Here is a 16,453-nt window from a genome sequence, read left to right as displayed (position 1 = left end):
CTTTTGTTCTCAAACTCAAATATCTGCCGACAGGTCACTCTGACCGCATTATCTCCCTACGCCTTCCACTCCACAACAACCAACATGTTGTCCTCTTTAGTATATATGCCCCAACTCTCCAAGTTGACCCTGACGAAAAAGATAAATTTTACACTGACCTGCGCCACCTTACCCAAAAGGTGCCTGCAGATGATAAGATCATTATCCTGGGTGATTTCAACGCCAGAGTAGGTAAGAATTTTGAAACCTGGAAAAGAATATTAGGCAAACATGGTGTTGGAAACCGCAACGATAATGGTCGACTTCTGCTAGAATTCTGTGCAGAGCAACAGCTCACCATCACTAACACTATCTTTCAGCAGAAAAATTGTCTGAAGACAACCTGGATGTGCCCCAGATCTAAGCATTAGCACCTTGGTGCGACGGAGAGATGTCCGCGATGTCCACCATACCTGCGTGATGCCCAGCACAGAATGCCAAACAGACCATCGGCTTGTGCGCTGTAAACTCAACTTCAATCTTAAATTCAAACCTAAAACGGGCAGTATCCCAAGGAGAAGACTCCAAGTTAACAATCTCCAATCAACCACAGTGAGAGACAAATTCCAGGCAAATCATCAAACTAGGCTCTAAAACCATTCCATAGATTCTACAGATTCCTCTCCTGAAACAATTTGGCACCATATTAAAAACAGCATCCTGCAATCCTCTGAAGAATCCTTAGGGTTCTCCCTCAAGAAGAACAAGGACTGGTTTGATGAAAACAATCAAGAGATCCAGGAATTGTTGAGGAAGAAGAGAACCGCCCACCAAGCACACCTTGCACTGCCATCCTGTCACGCAAGAAAAGTAACCTTTCATCTTGCATGCAGCAAGCTCCAACAGAAACTCCGTGACATCCAGAACAAGTGGTGGATCGATCTAGCTGAAAAAACTCAATTATGTGCAGATACGGGTGATCACAGAGGTTTCTATGAGGCCTTGAAAACAGCATATGGGCCTACATACCAGGTCCAAAGCCCTCTACTCAGCGCTGATGGTCAAACGCTTCTAACAGATAAAACCTCCATTCTGAATCGATGGTCTGAACACTTTCAGACTCTTTTCAGTACCAGTCGTGTAGTCCAAGACTCAGCAATTCAGTCCATCACACAACAACCGGTGAAATACAAATTGGATACTGCCCCCACTTTAGGAGAAACTCTCAAGACCATACAGCAGGTGAAAATCGACAAGGCAGTTGGAGTTGATGGAATTCCACCCAAAGTCTGGAAACATGGGGGCCTTGCACTCCATGCTAAATTTCACGAGTTTGTACTGCACTGCTGGGAATTAGATGAACTACCTTCAGACCTTCGTGATGCAGTCATCATCACTTTGTATAAGAAGAAAGGTATTAAATCAGACTTCAAATTACCGTAGTATTACTCTGCTCTCCATTGCTGGCAAAATCCTAGCAAGAATACTCTTGAACAGACTAATACCTGCTATAGTAGAAGGAATTCTACCTGAAAGTCAGTGTGGTTTCAGAGCCAACAGAAGTACCACAGACATGGTATTTGTTCTCAGACAACTGCAAGGGAAGTGTAGGGAACAGAACAAAGGTCTTCATGTAACCTTTGTTGACCTCACCAAGGCTTTCAATACTGTGAGCAGAAAAGGTCTATGGCGGATTTTGGAAGGTTTAGGTTGTCCCCCCAAGTTCCTTAAAATGATCATATCACTCCATGAGGATCATCACAGCCAAGTCAGATATGGCAATGCACTTTCTGAGCCCTTTCTAATAACGAATGGTGTGAAACAAGGATGTGTTCTTGCATCAACCCTATTCACAGTCTTTTTCAGCATGATGCTGCAAAGGACCACGGCAGACCTCGATGATCAGGACGGTATCTACATTCGATACCGTACTGATGGAAGCCTATTCAACCTAAGACGACTGAAGGCCCACACTAAGACATTAAACCATCTTGTCCGGGAGTTGCTTTATGCTGATGACGCTGCTCTTGTGGCCCATGCAAATGCAACTCTGCAGCGTTTAACATCCTGCTTTGCAGATGCTGCTGAGCTCTTTGAGCTGGAAGTCAACTTAAAGAAGACAGAAGTTGTCTATCAACCGGCACCTCAGGAAGTCTTCCATCATCCCCATATCACCATTGGCGAATCAGAGTTCAAATCAGTCCAGCAGTTTAATTACCTAGGTAACCTCATCTCTTCGGATGGTAAGATTGATGGAGAGATAGAGAACAGGTTGACAAAGGCATATAGTGCCTTCGGAAAGCTTCATAAAAGAGTTTGGGGAAATAAACACTTGAAGAAAAGTACAAAGATCAGTGTTTACAAAGCCATAGTGTTGTCTACTCTCTTATACGGTTCCAAATCATGGGTCATCAACCACCTGCGTCTCCTAGAACGCTTCCATCAATGCTGCCTCCATACAATCCTAAACATCCACTGGTCAGATTTTGTGACCAATACATCTGTTCTAGAGCAAGCAGTAGTCACAAGTATTGAGACCATGTTACTGAGAACACAACTGCGATGGGCAGGGCACGTCTCCAGGATGAAGGACCACCGTCTCCCTAAGATCATGCTTTATGGTGAACTTGCCACTGGTTGCCGCAAGAGAGGAGCCCCGAAGAAAAGATACAAGGACTCCCTGAAACAACATCTCAGTCTTGGCCATATTGATCACCATAACTGGTCTACTCTGACCTCCAATCGGGAGGCCTGGAGACACGTCATCTATAATGCAGCTGTCTCCTTTGAGAACACACGCAGGATCACTCTCGAGGAGAAAAGACAACACAGAAAGAACTGTGCCTTTTGCGATCAGATATGTCTGTCAAGTATTGGCCTCATAAGCCACCAACGTGCCTGTAACAAATGTGGATAGAACCTTCCCAAATCTTCGTTCGCGAAACCTAACCATGATATATATAATTACTCCTCACTTTCCTAGACTCAACTTCACTCCTTCAGTCCAGACTCCTCCTCCCTTTTTATAGCCACAGGTTATGCTCAATCCCTTCAGTGAGGAAACCAGCAATGCAAAGGCAGGAGAGGGGTGTGTTACCATCAGTACAAAGCAGTTTCTCTCTGACACTCCTTTTTTGTCCTTTTCTGACATTCTTCCAGATAAACTGGAAGATGTTGGCTGATCTTGGCAGCCAATCACAGGCAATATGAAAAGACATTACACATAACGTTGTAAAAATTAGTGACTATCTGCCATAAACTGGCAGCTGAAACAGCATGGCAGACCCTGTGTATTTACTGGGAGGGGGCTTCCTGCTCTGACATCCTTCTGAGGTAAACAGGAAGGGGTGGTTGGTCCTGCCAGACAATCACAGGGCTGTCTGAGAACATAAAGTGTGACTGTGTCAAAACCAACAGTCAACCAATCACAAACCAGTATTAAATTGTGTGGGAGTCTGACATTTTATGTAATGGTAACTCCTTTTCATAAAACAGTGGCTGAAATAAAATGCCCCCTCCCATGCAGGGAGGAGGGACTTTCAGATTCTTATAACATGTGATGGGAAGAGGAGAAGGTCTCCTGGGGTGTGCAGAATATGTGAGTGTCTGCAGGGGGAAGGACTTCTCTGGAAGCTGGGGTCCTTGGCACCTATGGCTTCTTATCATGGATATAAGTTCTCTATGGAGTTGTGGAGTGCCACATCTTAATATTAGGTTCATTTACATGCCGTTCATTAAAACTTTTGCACAACTTTATTTGAAAAATAGCAATATTTTACTGCAATATGGAGTAAGGATTGTAGGGCATAGGTAACAAGATTCTAAAAAGGTCTAGTTTTCCTGTTCACCCTCAGCTAACATTTAGAGATGGAGTTGGTAGGAAGTAGACATTTGTATGCCATTTATTTTTGAAGCATTTAATATATGATCACTCAAACTTGCTGGGAGGCAGGAGGACAGGGTAGTTTTTATTTATCTGTGTCTCAGTTTAATGAGACTGAAGTGTTTTGCTAAGGAGGATGAGTTATGAGGAAGACCAAACTCCTCCCTCTAAGCAATTGCAAATCCAAAATTAAGAGGCTTCAATCGAGGAAGTATGGAGAAAGAAAAAATAACAACCCTTTATTAAAGGATATATGTGTATTGGCAAAACAACAAAAGAACACAAAAAAACCCAAACAATAATCCTGTACCCAAAAACCCCCTTCAAAAAGGAAACAGTTCAGTACTTTCTGCCTTTTGGCGCAATTCTAACCACGATCAGCTGTTGGATCTCTGGAGGAGCAGAGCCTGCAATTGCTTGATTTTGGTCAGTAGAGGGCGCTGTTGGACTCTGTGGGACCCCGGTATGCGGGAGAAAACGAAAATGGAGATCTTCCCCCCCCGCTGAGAAAGGGAAGGGGAAAGGGGAAAAGGGGGGCTCTTCCCACGAAACTCACACTGTCTGAGGCTGACCATGGTTGGGATTTCCCCCCTTTCATCAGTGGACACAGACCGCTGCTAACATGGGAGCAGAGGAGAGAAAAGGTGGTCTACTCCCTGAAAGGTTCCTCTGTGTAGCGTCGCGGTCTTTATATGATAAAGAAATGCAGTCTGCTCTTCGTGAGGTGGAAATCAAAAAGGTTTTATTTGAATTTCGTGCTCCCTTTTATCCCCTAAAACCATGTGACCTTCTAACCAATGGGGTTGTCTGTTCCTGCACATGTCCCTTGGGACATGCCCCTGGGACACGCCTCCTACATCACCCCCTTCTCAATTATTTAAGAAGGTCACGAAAACAGTGCAACAACAACAATGCAAACAATCAGAACAGTACATTGTAAACTACCAAAGCTTGCAGTGACCCAGCACATCACTTGCTTTGGCCTCTTATACATCTATGGTAAACTTTTTTTTAAAACCTTCTTATATTCCTAAAGGGTAGTGCAACTTGGAGAAATAACTTTATTAACTTAGGGACCTTAGTTCAACCGTGCATACTTATAATCTTTATTAATCTGAGGGTTCTAAATAACTGGGGAGTTCAACTTTATTTAAGAAACAGGCTAAGCTTAGCAAAACTAAATTCTCTTAAAGTGACCATGTGGCGGAGGTAGTGTTATTTTGTGAGGTGTTTTGTGTTTCATACATTTGTCCAGTCAAACAACTCTCTTATTCATTCCCGCTCTCATTCACTGACAGCCGTCTTCCATTCATCACACACACATTCATAGATTTTTTACAGACTGCTTTTTGCCACACTGGTAGTCCTTAAATGTAAACCTGAAACGTAAACATAACGCTTTTATAACTTCTGCGTTACTCTGGTTCTTGCTGCTGTGGTTGTGTACCTAGGTAGGGTCTAACACACCTGGAAGGAATCCATTTAAGCTCTTTTCCTGCAACCACGCAGGCATAACCTCGTCCCCAAGTGACGAGATCTAATGGTCCCGTCCACTGCCCTGAAATCAAATCTCTTACCATGACTGGTGGTTTGGGAGAGGCGAGAGCCTGAGGTTTGTGCTGCCTTTCGTACCTGCTTCTTTCAGCACTGTAACAATTTCAAAAATTGATAACATATGTGGCTTTCCACAGACACTCTTGCAGGCTACACAGATTCACCCTTTTTGTTTTTATCTAACATGTGTTTCAGTGTGTGATGTGCCCTTTCAATAATTGTTTGTCCAACGGATGAGCGCAGAATACCTGTGATGTGTGAAGTTTCCCTATTTGATAGGAAGTAATGCTGTTTTATTGTCAGTTTTTATTTGATTTGGGGTACTCAGGGTTGTTAAGCAACTAAACCAGTGCCTCATCACATCCTTGGCCTTTTCCCCTGTGTGTGCTGTGGCGGTTATGTATTGGGAATGTGTATCTACATGTACATATTTTAATGTGCCAAATTCAGAGATGTGTGTGACATCTATTCGCCAAATCTCATTTGCCATTAACCCTCTGGGGTTAACGCCTTCCTGAGATGGCATGGGTGTGATTTTCTGACAGTCTGGTCATGACATGGTGATGTCTCAAGCTTGATTGAGTGTTATCTGAAATTGTCTCTTCAGGGAATGTGCGTTCTGATGGAAAAATGAGTGAGACAATTTTGCTTGCTCTAAGACTCTAGGTATGGTGTTAAACATTGTTGCTTTGTCAGCCTCTCGGTTCTTGTCAGCTATTGGCCCTGGCATGCCTGTGTGTGACCTTGTGTGCATTATATAGAAATCAAACTTTGTATGATTGACAAGAAACCATACAGAACGCATTTCATACAACAGGTGAGGGTTAACGATATCTCAAAGAAACAAACTCTCAAGATGGGAGACTATGCAGTATAACAGGAATCAGTTACATATTAATAGGTTGTTCAGAAAATTTCCCCAAGGCAATGAGAATGGCAACCAGTTCCAGAACTTGTACAGAACCTTGGTTCATGGTCTGTACCTCTTGTTCCCATTGTCCTGTGTCAGGGTTTTACCCAAGTCACTGCAGTTTTTTGTGTTTTTCCTGATGCATCTGTGAAGAACCTGAGGCCTTTCACTGGTTCATGTTTGCATCTGGTTGTGGTTTATAAAGGTAAACTACCAATTTCTGCCCACAAGCTGTGTTTAGGGAGATGATTTGAAATGTCACCGTCAAAGCCTGTCAAGGCAACCTGGAATCCTGCGTCCTCAGCTAGCATCCAATTGAAGTTGTCCTTTGCAACTGGGATGTAGATGGCAGCAGGGTCTCTTCTGTCTAGTTCTTGTAGTCGTCCTCTGCCTTTAATGACAAGATTGGCAAACATTTCATTAGTAGTCCACACAGTTTTAGGTGGTGTGTGGGGCAGAAACAGTCACTCTAGAATTTGTAGTGAGTCTTAGTCTGATCCCACTGAAACAAAACTGCAAATGGTTGGTACCTGCTGGGAACAAGGGCTAGGCAGATTTGCAGTTCAGGATTTCTCCTTCTGCCTTGTCTGCCCTCTATTGCCTTGGCATGAATGTCTAACGCCTGCTTTGCCTCTGCTGTCAGAGACCTGTTAGACGTTAGGTTGGAGTTCCCTTTTAACAGCTCAAATAGAGGGTGTAACCCCTCTGCGGTTATGCCTAAAACAGGCCTTAACCAGTTGATGGCTCCCAGAAGTTTTTGCAACTCATGTAAAGTTAAAGTGTTTTTTACCTCGAGCTGCAGTGGCTGTGGAGAATTTTCCTGTTGTGTGGTTTTCCATCCAAGGTAAGTCCAGGGTCTCGATGGTTGGATTTTCTCTGGAACAACCTGTAACCCTGCATCTTGGACAGTTCTGATTAGAGCAGTAAGAGTAAATGGCAGTTCGTTTCCTGTGGCCGTGGTTATTAGTATGTCATCTACATAATGGCGTATGATGCCTGTTTGATTTCTTGTTGGGCTATTTTGCATTCCCTGAGGAAGGACAACCCAGCGATACCTTTGCATGGTCTGTGCATTGTCCAAGGTCGTGATGGAAAAAGCAAGCCTTGGTGCATTCTCAGGGTGTAGGGAGGTGACAAAAAGGCAACTTTTTAAGTCAATGATTAGTGGTGGCCACTTTGCTGGAAGCATAGCAGGTGAGGGGAGTCCAGGTTGCAATGCTTCCATAGGCTCTATGACTGCATTTACTGCTTTTAACATTTGCAACATTCTCCACCTTTCACCTTTTTTGAGGGTGCAGAATTCAGGGGTATTTTTGGGGTTGGTTGTTGGCACATTGTGGTTTGCCTCAAACTGCTTCCTCTCTTGCTCGTGAAAGCGGGTGGCAAAGAGGAGGATGGCGAGCAACACAACAGCAAGCAGTGCGATGCTCATGGTGAGGCCCTTGCCCAGCCCACGGCACCCTTGGTACAACTCAACCCATTCCCTGTTGTTTAGGTACTTGTGGGATGTTGCTGCTAAGGGTCTCCAAGGGCAGTCCCTTTGAAAGTGGTCAGGGTCACCACATCTAACACAATTCGCTCTAGGTCTGACCTCTTCTTGAATTCCTAACTGGGTGCTTAGGACTGCAGTTAAAGGGGCAGACTGGTGTTCCACAGAGGTAACTCTTTGGAAGGGTGTCCTAGTTAGAACAACTGGGACCGATTCATCACTGGATGGGTGGAGCCCAAAACTGTGTATTCTATAGCCCTCCATGCCATTTCCCAGAAACTGTTGTCAGTAGAGGCCTGCGAGGTGCCCCCCCGCCATGCTCCTGTTCTCATACCCTTTTGTGGAATTCCCTGACTGAGCACCCTCACACCCTTTTATGGAATTCCCCACTCTGAGGGAAGGACTGAACATCCTTTTATGGAATTCCCCACTCTGAGGGAGGGACTAATCATTGCTGCCTGAGCTGGAGAATATATAAACCTGGAGTTTCAGAACCTTTCCACCTCTCGTGGGATCCAGAGGAGGACTGCAACTCACCGCTCTCAACCAGACTGCAGTTCACCGCTCTCAGCCGGACTGAGACCACCACCCTCAACTGAACTGCAATCACCACTTTGGTCCGACTGCAGCAGCTCTCCCACCAGCAGGTTTTTCCCCTCTCCCTTTGTTTTGGACTCAGGGGAGGCCCAGGGAACACCGTTTTGTTTGTGCCCTGGGGTGCTGGGTTGTACGTTTGGGCTTTGTGGGTTAGGACCGGTTGCTTGTCTGTGTGGTCGTACTTATTGTATTATTTTATTAAATTGTTATTCTGATTTGTAATCTCCCTTTTGAGTTGGGTTGGTATCCCCTGCTGGTTAACTTTTAAACCAGCACATAGGGTCGAACCAGCTCAGCAATGCTGTAACTCTCCCCTTCCGGAAGGGCCTGCAAAACTCTTTTACAGCCTGTGTTCACCTTTTCAAAAGCCAATTGCTTATACAGTATCTCTCTGGTTTTATTGTACTCAACTTACTTGTTTAAAGCAGATTGCAACCAATCTAAGCATTGTGAATTCGGTTCAGTACAACCTTGTAACACTTGTGTGGAGGACAGTTTGCTGTCTTGGTCTGTAGTGGAAAGGTTTTTCATAGCTTTCAGGGTCTGTTTGGCTATTACATTGTACACTTCCTGGGGATAGGTTAATTGGGCATCTACTGTGCTGTAATTTCCCTCCCTGGTTAATTGGTTTGTTGTTATGCCTGCTTGGGTGTTGGTTGTATACATAGCACAATTCTCCCAATAGTCAGTTAACCAGACTGTGTATTGGGTGATTCAGGATATGCTAAACTTGTCTAATGTAGGTTTCAAGTCCCAAGTTCGGGTGCCCCACTTGTAGGGTCGCAGTCTTTATATAATAAAGAAATGCAGTCCGCTCTTCGTGAGGTGGAAATCAAAGGGACTTTATTTGAATTTTGTGCTCCCTTTTATCCCCTAAAACCATGTAACCTTCTAACCAATGGGGTTGTCTGTCCCTGCGCATGTCCCTTGGTTCCCCTGCCACTGGGACACGCCTCTTACACCTCTGTAGGTGGGTCAAGGTGTTCCAACGAAGTCCGATCAGGTCTGGACTGGGGACAGAACAGGGCACAGGAAAGCAGAGGCAAACCAGGGCCAGAAAACAGTCAGATGACCAGGCCGAAAAACAATGTGAACCTCGGACCCCTCCAACAGACACCTTGCTTGAACTAGGGTAAAAGTGAAGTGCCTCCCGTTTCTGAGGGGAGAAAAAAAAAACTACTCACCCCTCCCCACAGTCTTCGGAGGGCCATCAACTTGGAATGTGGATCTGCTGGTTAGTTCCTTTGTGTGTATCAATTACCCTAGGCAAAAACTACCCTCTCCAGTTCAACATCCCCCCCTTACAGCGATGCAGGGGAAAGAAAAATTCCCTGCTTGGTTTTTTGGAACAAGTAAACCTATGACATTATCCACCCCTAAGTTTTTTTCCCATGCCACCACACTCTATCAAATTAAACCTTTGAACTTCATACATACATGCATTATTCTACCTATATGCACATTCACAAATATGTAAATACAAATATAGACACAAGCACAGAGTTATGGCCAGTTCACCCGAAGATAAGATCCCCTTGAGGTATACACCAGGTTTCTCCATCTTCCTGCATCACCCACCATGTGCAACTGGGTCCTTGGGCAAAAACAATGCCACAAATGGGTTTGCCTTTGCTCGAGGCAGGATTAATCCAAACTGTTTTACCTATCATACCCCTCCATGTGAATCATTGGGACTTTGTCTCCATCTGTGGTGTGAAGGGACTCTCATTGGGCAGGGTCAGTTCGACTGATGGAGCCTCTAGTGTTGAATAACCATGTAGCCTTTGCTAAGTGCTGATCCCAGTGCTTGAAAGTCCCTCCACCCAACGTCTTCAGGGTGATTTTCAACAGTCCATTACACCGTTCAACCCTCCCCTCAGCTGCTGCATGGTATGGGATGTGATACACCCACTCAATGCCATGCTCCTTCGCCCAGGTGCTAACTAAACTGTTCTTGAAATGGGTCCCATTATCTGACTCAATTCGCTCTGGGGTGCTGTGTCACCACAGGACTTGCTTTTCAAGACCCAGGATGGTATTTCGGGCAGTGGCATGGGGCACTGGATGCGTCTCCAGCCATCCAGTGGTGGCTTCCACCATGGTGAGTACATAGTGCTTGGCGGGTTTGTGGCAGTGTGATATAATCAACCTATCAGGCCTCCTCATACCTATACTTCCACCAATATCCACCATACCACAGGGGTTTCAGTCTCTTAACCTGTTTAACGGCAACGCATGTCTCACAATCATGGATAATCTGGGAAATAGTGTCCATGGTTAAGTCCACCCCTTGGTCTCATGCCCATCTATAGATGGCATCTCTGCCCTGATGGTCTGAGGCATCTTGGGCCCATCGTGCTAGGAACAACTCTCTTTTGTGCTGTCAGTCCAGATCCACCTGTGACACCTTGACTAGTGCAACTCAGTCTGCCTGTTCATTGCTGCGATGCTCCTCATTGGTTTGATTTTTGGGCACATGGGCATCTACGTGGCGGACTCTCACAATCGGTTTCTCTACCCAGGTAGCAATGTCTTGCCACATACCAGTGACCCAGATGAGTTTCCCTCTACATTTCCAATTGACCTTCTTCCATCTGTCCAACCACCCCCACAGAGCATTGACCACCATCCACGAGTCAGTGTAGAGGTAAAACTTTGACCACTTCTCCCATTCATCAATGTCCAACACCAACTGGACAGTTTTGAACTCTGTGAATTGGCTCGATTTCCCTTCTCCTTCGGTAGCTTCTGCAACTCGTTGTGTGGGGCTCCATACAGCTGCTTTCCATTTACGTTTCATCCCTACAACGTGACAGGAACTGTCAGTAAAAAGGGCATAGCGTGTTTCTTCCTCTGGTAGTTGATTGTATGCTGGGGTTTCCTATCGTCTGACCACATGATAGCAAATTCTAAGGCATCTAAACAAACCATAAGGGCTTAATTAACTTGCTTAAATTCATAGCTCTTACAAGATGTTTTTAGAGGCATTGTAATCTACACCGATTTCTGTTAATAAGGTGACTGCGACAGAGGCAGTAACTAAAGTGACTACTGCTGATACGATACAGAATAACGAAGCAATACAGACCTTAGATGCAGAAAAGATCAAGACCAAATAAGTTAAACGGAAGTTGCCAGGGGTTTACACCGCACCCACTGTTGTCATGATACATTACACTTGCTCCTCTAGATATTCGAGTTGACTCCAGATAATGCTGGTGTCACTGGTCATCTGTTCTCTCTTCCCGGTTCTGTTGTTCCAAGGTACCACCTGTAGGCCCTGGATTTCTGGGAGTGGATTCTGCAGTTCATCATTCCAGTTCTTGATAAGGCCGAATATATTTAGCTGGCAACCACCTAGGTCCTTTGATTTAGATGCTGAAAAGGGTTTTGCTAAAAAAAATGTCGTACTGCAGTAGCTGGAGAGATATAGTCCTGCATATTCAAAAAATTTAAAACATACAGGGTTTTTGTACCGGATCATGCACTGAGGTAGAGGTTTCCCCCCTTTTTTGTTTTTCCAGCATCGCTTTCAGAGTGCGATGAGTATGTTCCACAATAGTTTGGCCCATGGAAACATGAGGGATACCAGTAACGAGTGACTCCCCCGTCCTGCAAAAAAAGTAGTGTTGAAGCAGCAGTGTAGGCAGAACCATTGCCTGTTTTGATAGATTTTGATACACCCATGACTGCAAAAGCAGTAAGCCAGCGGCTTCGAACATCTTTAGCTTTTTCACCTGTTCTAGCAGATGCCTAAATGTAACCAGAAAAAGTATCAATCATAACATGTAAGTATTTAAGGGTCCCAAATGAAGGCACATATGTAACATCAGATTGCCAAGTTTGTTGCTTGAAAGGTCTCGGGGATTAACTCCTCCAACTGTGGGTAATAAGGTAAATATCTGACAATTAGGACACGCACAAATGATATCCCGTGCCTGCATTCTTGTTAAACGAAAAATTTCTGTAAGGACAAGGTGTTTTGATGATAAAAGGAATGAGACAGATGTGCCCGATCAAAACAGATTTGTTACCACAGCTGGCATAGTTAACTTATCTGCCACTGAATTACCTTCTATGATTGGTCCTGGCAAGTTGGTATGAGAACAAATATAACAAACAAAATAAAGCATTCGAATAACAGCTTGTTAAAGGATTCTGTGATGAAAGAGTCTCCAATCTGAGCTATGATACCTATGACATATTGAGAGTCACAAACAATATTTAAAGTTTGGTCACTGAATAACTCAAATGCTTTTATAGCCGCAGAAAGCTCATCAATCTGTGTTGATGCAGAAATGGTAATCACTGTTGACTGCCAGGGAGAGTGACTATCAGGTTTCCATACAACAGCACCCTTTCCCGTCTTACCCAAACTGTCAATAAAAGCAGTGATGGCATTAGCTATGTGTGTCCTGGAACAGAGATCTTGTGGCTGAAAGGGTAATTAGAATAATGACTGTAGAAACCTGTGTCTTGGGAGTTGAAAGACGATTTCTCCTAAAAAGTCAGCAAAGGCAGTCTGCAAAGATAAAGATTGCAAAAGTAAATAATGAAAAACATCTTTCTTGAAAGGCAGATAAATTACAGTTGGGTCCATGCCAATCAGAACCTGGCATCACTGATGTGCTTTGTGTACCAGAGAATTTAGCATATCCACAGTTGTAGTTAATGTTTTAGGAAACACGTGTGACAAAAAAAACCCCACTCTGAAATTATGACTTGTTGTTCTTCTGTAACCCATTGTCCTATTAGAGTACAGGGTTGAAAAAAGAAAAAAACCCAACTATAAATTACAAATAAAGCAATTGGGACATTCAGACATAGACAACCTGCAAAAACCGTGTGAATTTTTCAAATGACCAGTTGCAGAGCTTGCTGGCTTGTTTCAGTGAATTGACACAGAGATGATAAATCAGGGTCACCCTTCAGCATATCAAAAAGAGGGGATAATTCTTCTGTAGTAACACCAAGCATTGGTCAAATCCAGTTAATGGTCCCTAGCAATTTTTGTAAATTATTGAGCGTTTTGACATTAGTGTGTAATTTTATAGAACAGGAAAATATTGTAGTTTCAAAAACTTTTCAGCCGAAATACTTCCATGGAGCTTCTCTTTGTACATTTTCCAACTCTATCTGTAAACCATAAATTCACAGGGATTGTTGTATCACCATGAAAATTTGCTCAACCATCACTGAATTAGCTGCTGCTATTAAGATATCATCCATATAGTGATATATGTGGGCTTTCGGAAACTGCTGTCTTGTTGACTGTAATGCAGAATCAACGACTAACTGGTAGATCGTAGGGCTATTCATCATCCCCTGAGGCAATACAATCCATTGATATCGTCGTATAGAAATGCTATAATTAACACTGGGAACAGAAAAAGCAAATCTTTCACTATCCTTCTTATGTAACAGGATGGTAGGCTAGTTTGAGCCGTGGTTGTTGCACAGTGACCTCTGAGAAAAATCCTGCTTTGAATCCACTTGCATGATTAACTGTCATCATCTGGTATGTTTATTCCTGTGGCAAGGGCCAAATCCAGCCTGGGGTTTCCTGAGGTGGCAGGTTGGAGGCTGTGTATGCCCTGTTTGTCTGAGGGCTGTGAGACATGAAGTTCCATGCTCTGTTGTGATTCTTGACAGGTGGGACCCAGTTTTGTTTTGGGGTTCCAGGTCACCCGCCTCATTTCAAGTTTCCCAAAAGGGGTTTACCGTCATTAGTAAATTTGGATTGGCACTGATTTGCCCAATGAAACCCTCTGCCACATTTCAGACACAGGTGTGTGTGGGGGAATATTGCCCTTTTTATTCCACAAGGGGCAGTCTCTTTTAATATGTCCTTCTCGATTACACTGATAACAGCGAATAGCAGTGCGGGTTACGACCGTCTGTTCAGCTAATGCAGTTGCTAGCAAAGAAACTTTGAAGGATTCCGTATCGATATGCTGGTAAGCTGTAATAAGTTCGGCAACTGACTTAGTCTGATTTCTTAAAGGCACCAAAGCTCTTTGACAGTCTGTATTTGCATTGTCAATTGCTAGTCGAAAAAGTAAGACCTATGTTGCTGCATCATTATCTATCTGCCGCGAAATTGCAGTCTGCAATCGATCGACAAATGACACGTAAGGTTCCTGTGGGCTCTGTTTAACATCTGCGAAAGATGACTCTCAGTTTTTGGCATCTGGGACTTTTCTAAGGGCTTTCATGGTCAGATCAGTAGTTTGAGTGAAAACAAGTTGTGGCAACATTATCTGTGTCGTTGTGGTAAGATATTGCCCCTCGCCCATTAGCTCATCACAGCCGATAGCCGTCCCATTCGCAACATTGTCCCTAACTTGAGCATTGACCAGTTCACGATATTCAGCAATCCACACTGTAAACTGCACGGCGGACAAGATTCAACATAAAAAGCCTTTCCAGTCAGACGGGGTCATAACGTGAGAATCTCCGATAGCTACAACCAACTCTAGTGTATAGAATGACTGCGATCTATACTCTTTGACAGATTTACGAATCTCTTTTACAACTTCATAGGGAAGACATTCAAATTGAGGTGGACGGTGTGGCCTATAAAGTACTGGCATAGCGTTCAAAAGCTCAACATCCTCACACTTTGAAGTAACCAATTTACAGTCCTCCAAAATAAAGGAATCCACATTTGCCTCTGGGCGGTGTGCCCGTTGCGTTGGCACCGTGTGTAGCGGAGCGGATAACAGAGGTTCAGGTTGAGTATACTGTGCATGTAAAATTTCCTCTGCTGTCAGAGCAGAAGCTGATAACAGTTTTGCCTGCTTTAGGGGATATAGAGCTGTCTCTTTTTCAGTGGTTGCAAGACTCAGATCAAAGGGCTCATTAAGCTCATCAGTCACTGTCAATGGGTCGTTAAGTATTTTATTTCCCCCAAAGAATTTGTCCTTAACCGACCAGGTGCCTGCGACATGGTGTCTGTTTGTTCCAGAGCTCTTAAAGCTGTATACACAGCTTTCCAAGCAACTACAATTTCAGTCGGGGTATCTGAAGCTAAATCAGTCTTTGTTCAAAGTTCCTCACCAATCTTAACCCATAAAGTAGCGTCATAAGAACCATGTTTAGGAAATCAGGGACAAGAATCTCTAACCCATATGAGCAATTTGACCACATCGGCCTTTTTAACAGCAGATCCCTGTTCTTTTAAAATGCAATGCAAAATTTCTGCATATAATTTATGTTCCTTTGACATCGATTGACCCATAATGTTCTGCAGCCGTTCACCTCTGTCACAATGATGGGTGATGATCCCAACACAGGACGATTGCGCGCAAAATGACCAACCTCGTTCGGTTGCAGCTTCTGTCAAGGAGCACTCTTGTGCAATGATTCAACCTCTCTCAGGTGCCATTTATAGACAGAATGAATATTGCATGGACTCCTGACTTGATGGACAGAAATCACTTTATTCCCCCATGACTCAGGGGTTTTATATAATTCACTTTTAGCTGGGAGTGGTTAAGCAAATTAAGACAGAACACGGTTGCAAGTCACATATCCATCACTCTCTCAGGCTGACCTGTTCACACACACAGCACGTACACAGACCTTGGAGTTTCAAGGAACTCCTTTTCACACCCACATATGGTAAGAATGCAAACAGAATAACTGAGTTCATTTCTGGGCAGTAAATCACAACCTAGAGAAAACAATACAAGGTCATCTTAGACTTTTCTCAGGCCTTTCACTTCTTGTTTCTCATGCTGGCTGCTACACTGACCACCCCTTGACTCTCCAGCTCATGGATCATCTTATGGATGGGCATGACAGTCTCAATTCATTCGGTATTTCTGATGATGCACAGTTGTAGTGGCAATTGACACTTGCTGTTCCTCAACCTTCAAAAATCCCACAGCAGAAGGGTTCTCCGAGAGGCCCGGTAATGAATTCAACTGCTTAACCACCTCTGTCTCCACAGCAGCTATTCCAAAAGCCCATCTTTGTCCCTTTGGGTCTTTGAAATACCCCTGAGATAGTCAATGCTCAGGATACATGGGGCATCTGG

Source organism: Corapipo altera, unplaced genomic scaffold (genome assembly GCF_003945725.1).
Source record: "Corapipo altera isolate COAL_440 unplaced genomic scaffold, ASM394572v1 61534, whole genome shotgun sequence".
Taxonomy (NCBI): Eukaryota; Metazoa; Chordata; class Aves; order Passeriformes; family Pipridae; genus Corapipo; species Corapipo altera.
The sequence above is the reverse complement of the archived record's forward strand: the minus strand, read 5'-3'. Positions refer to the sequence as shown.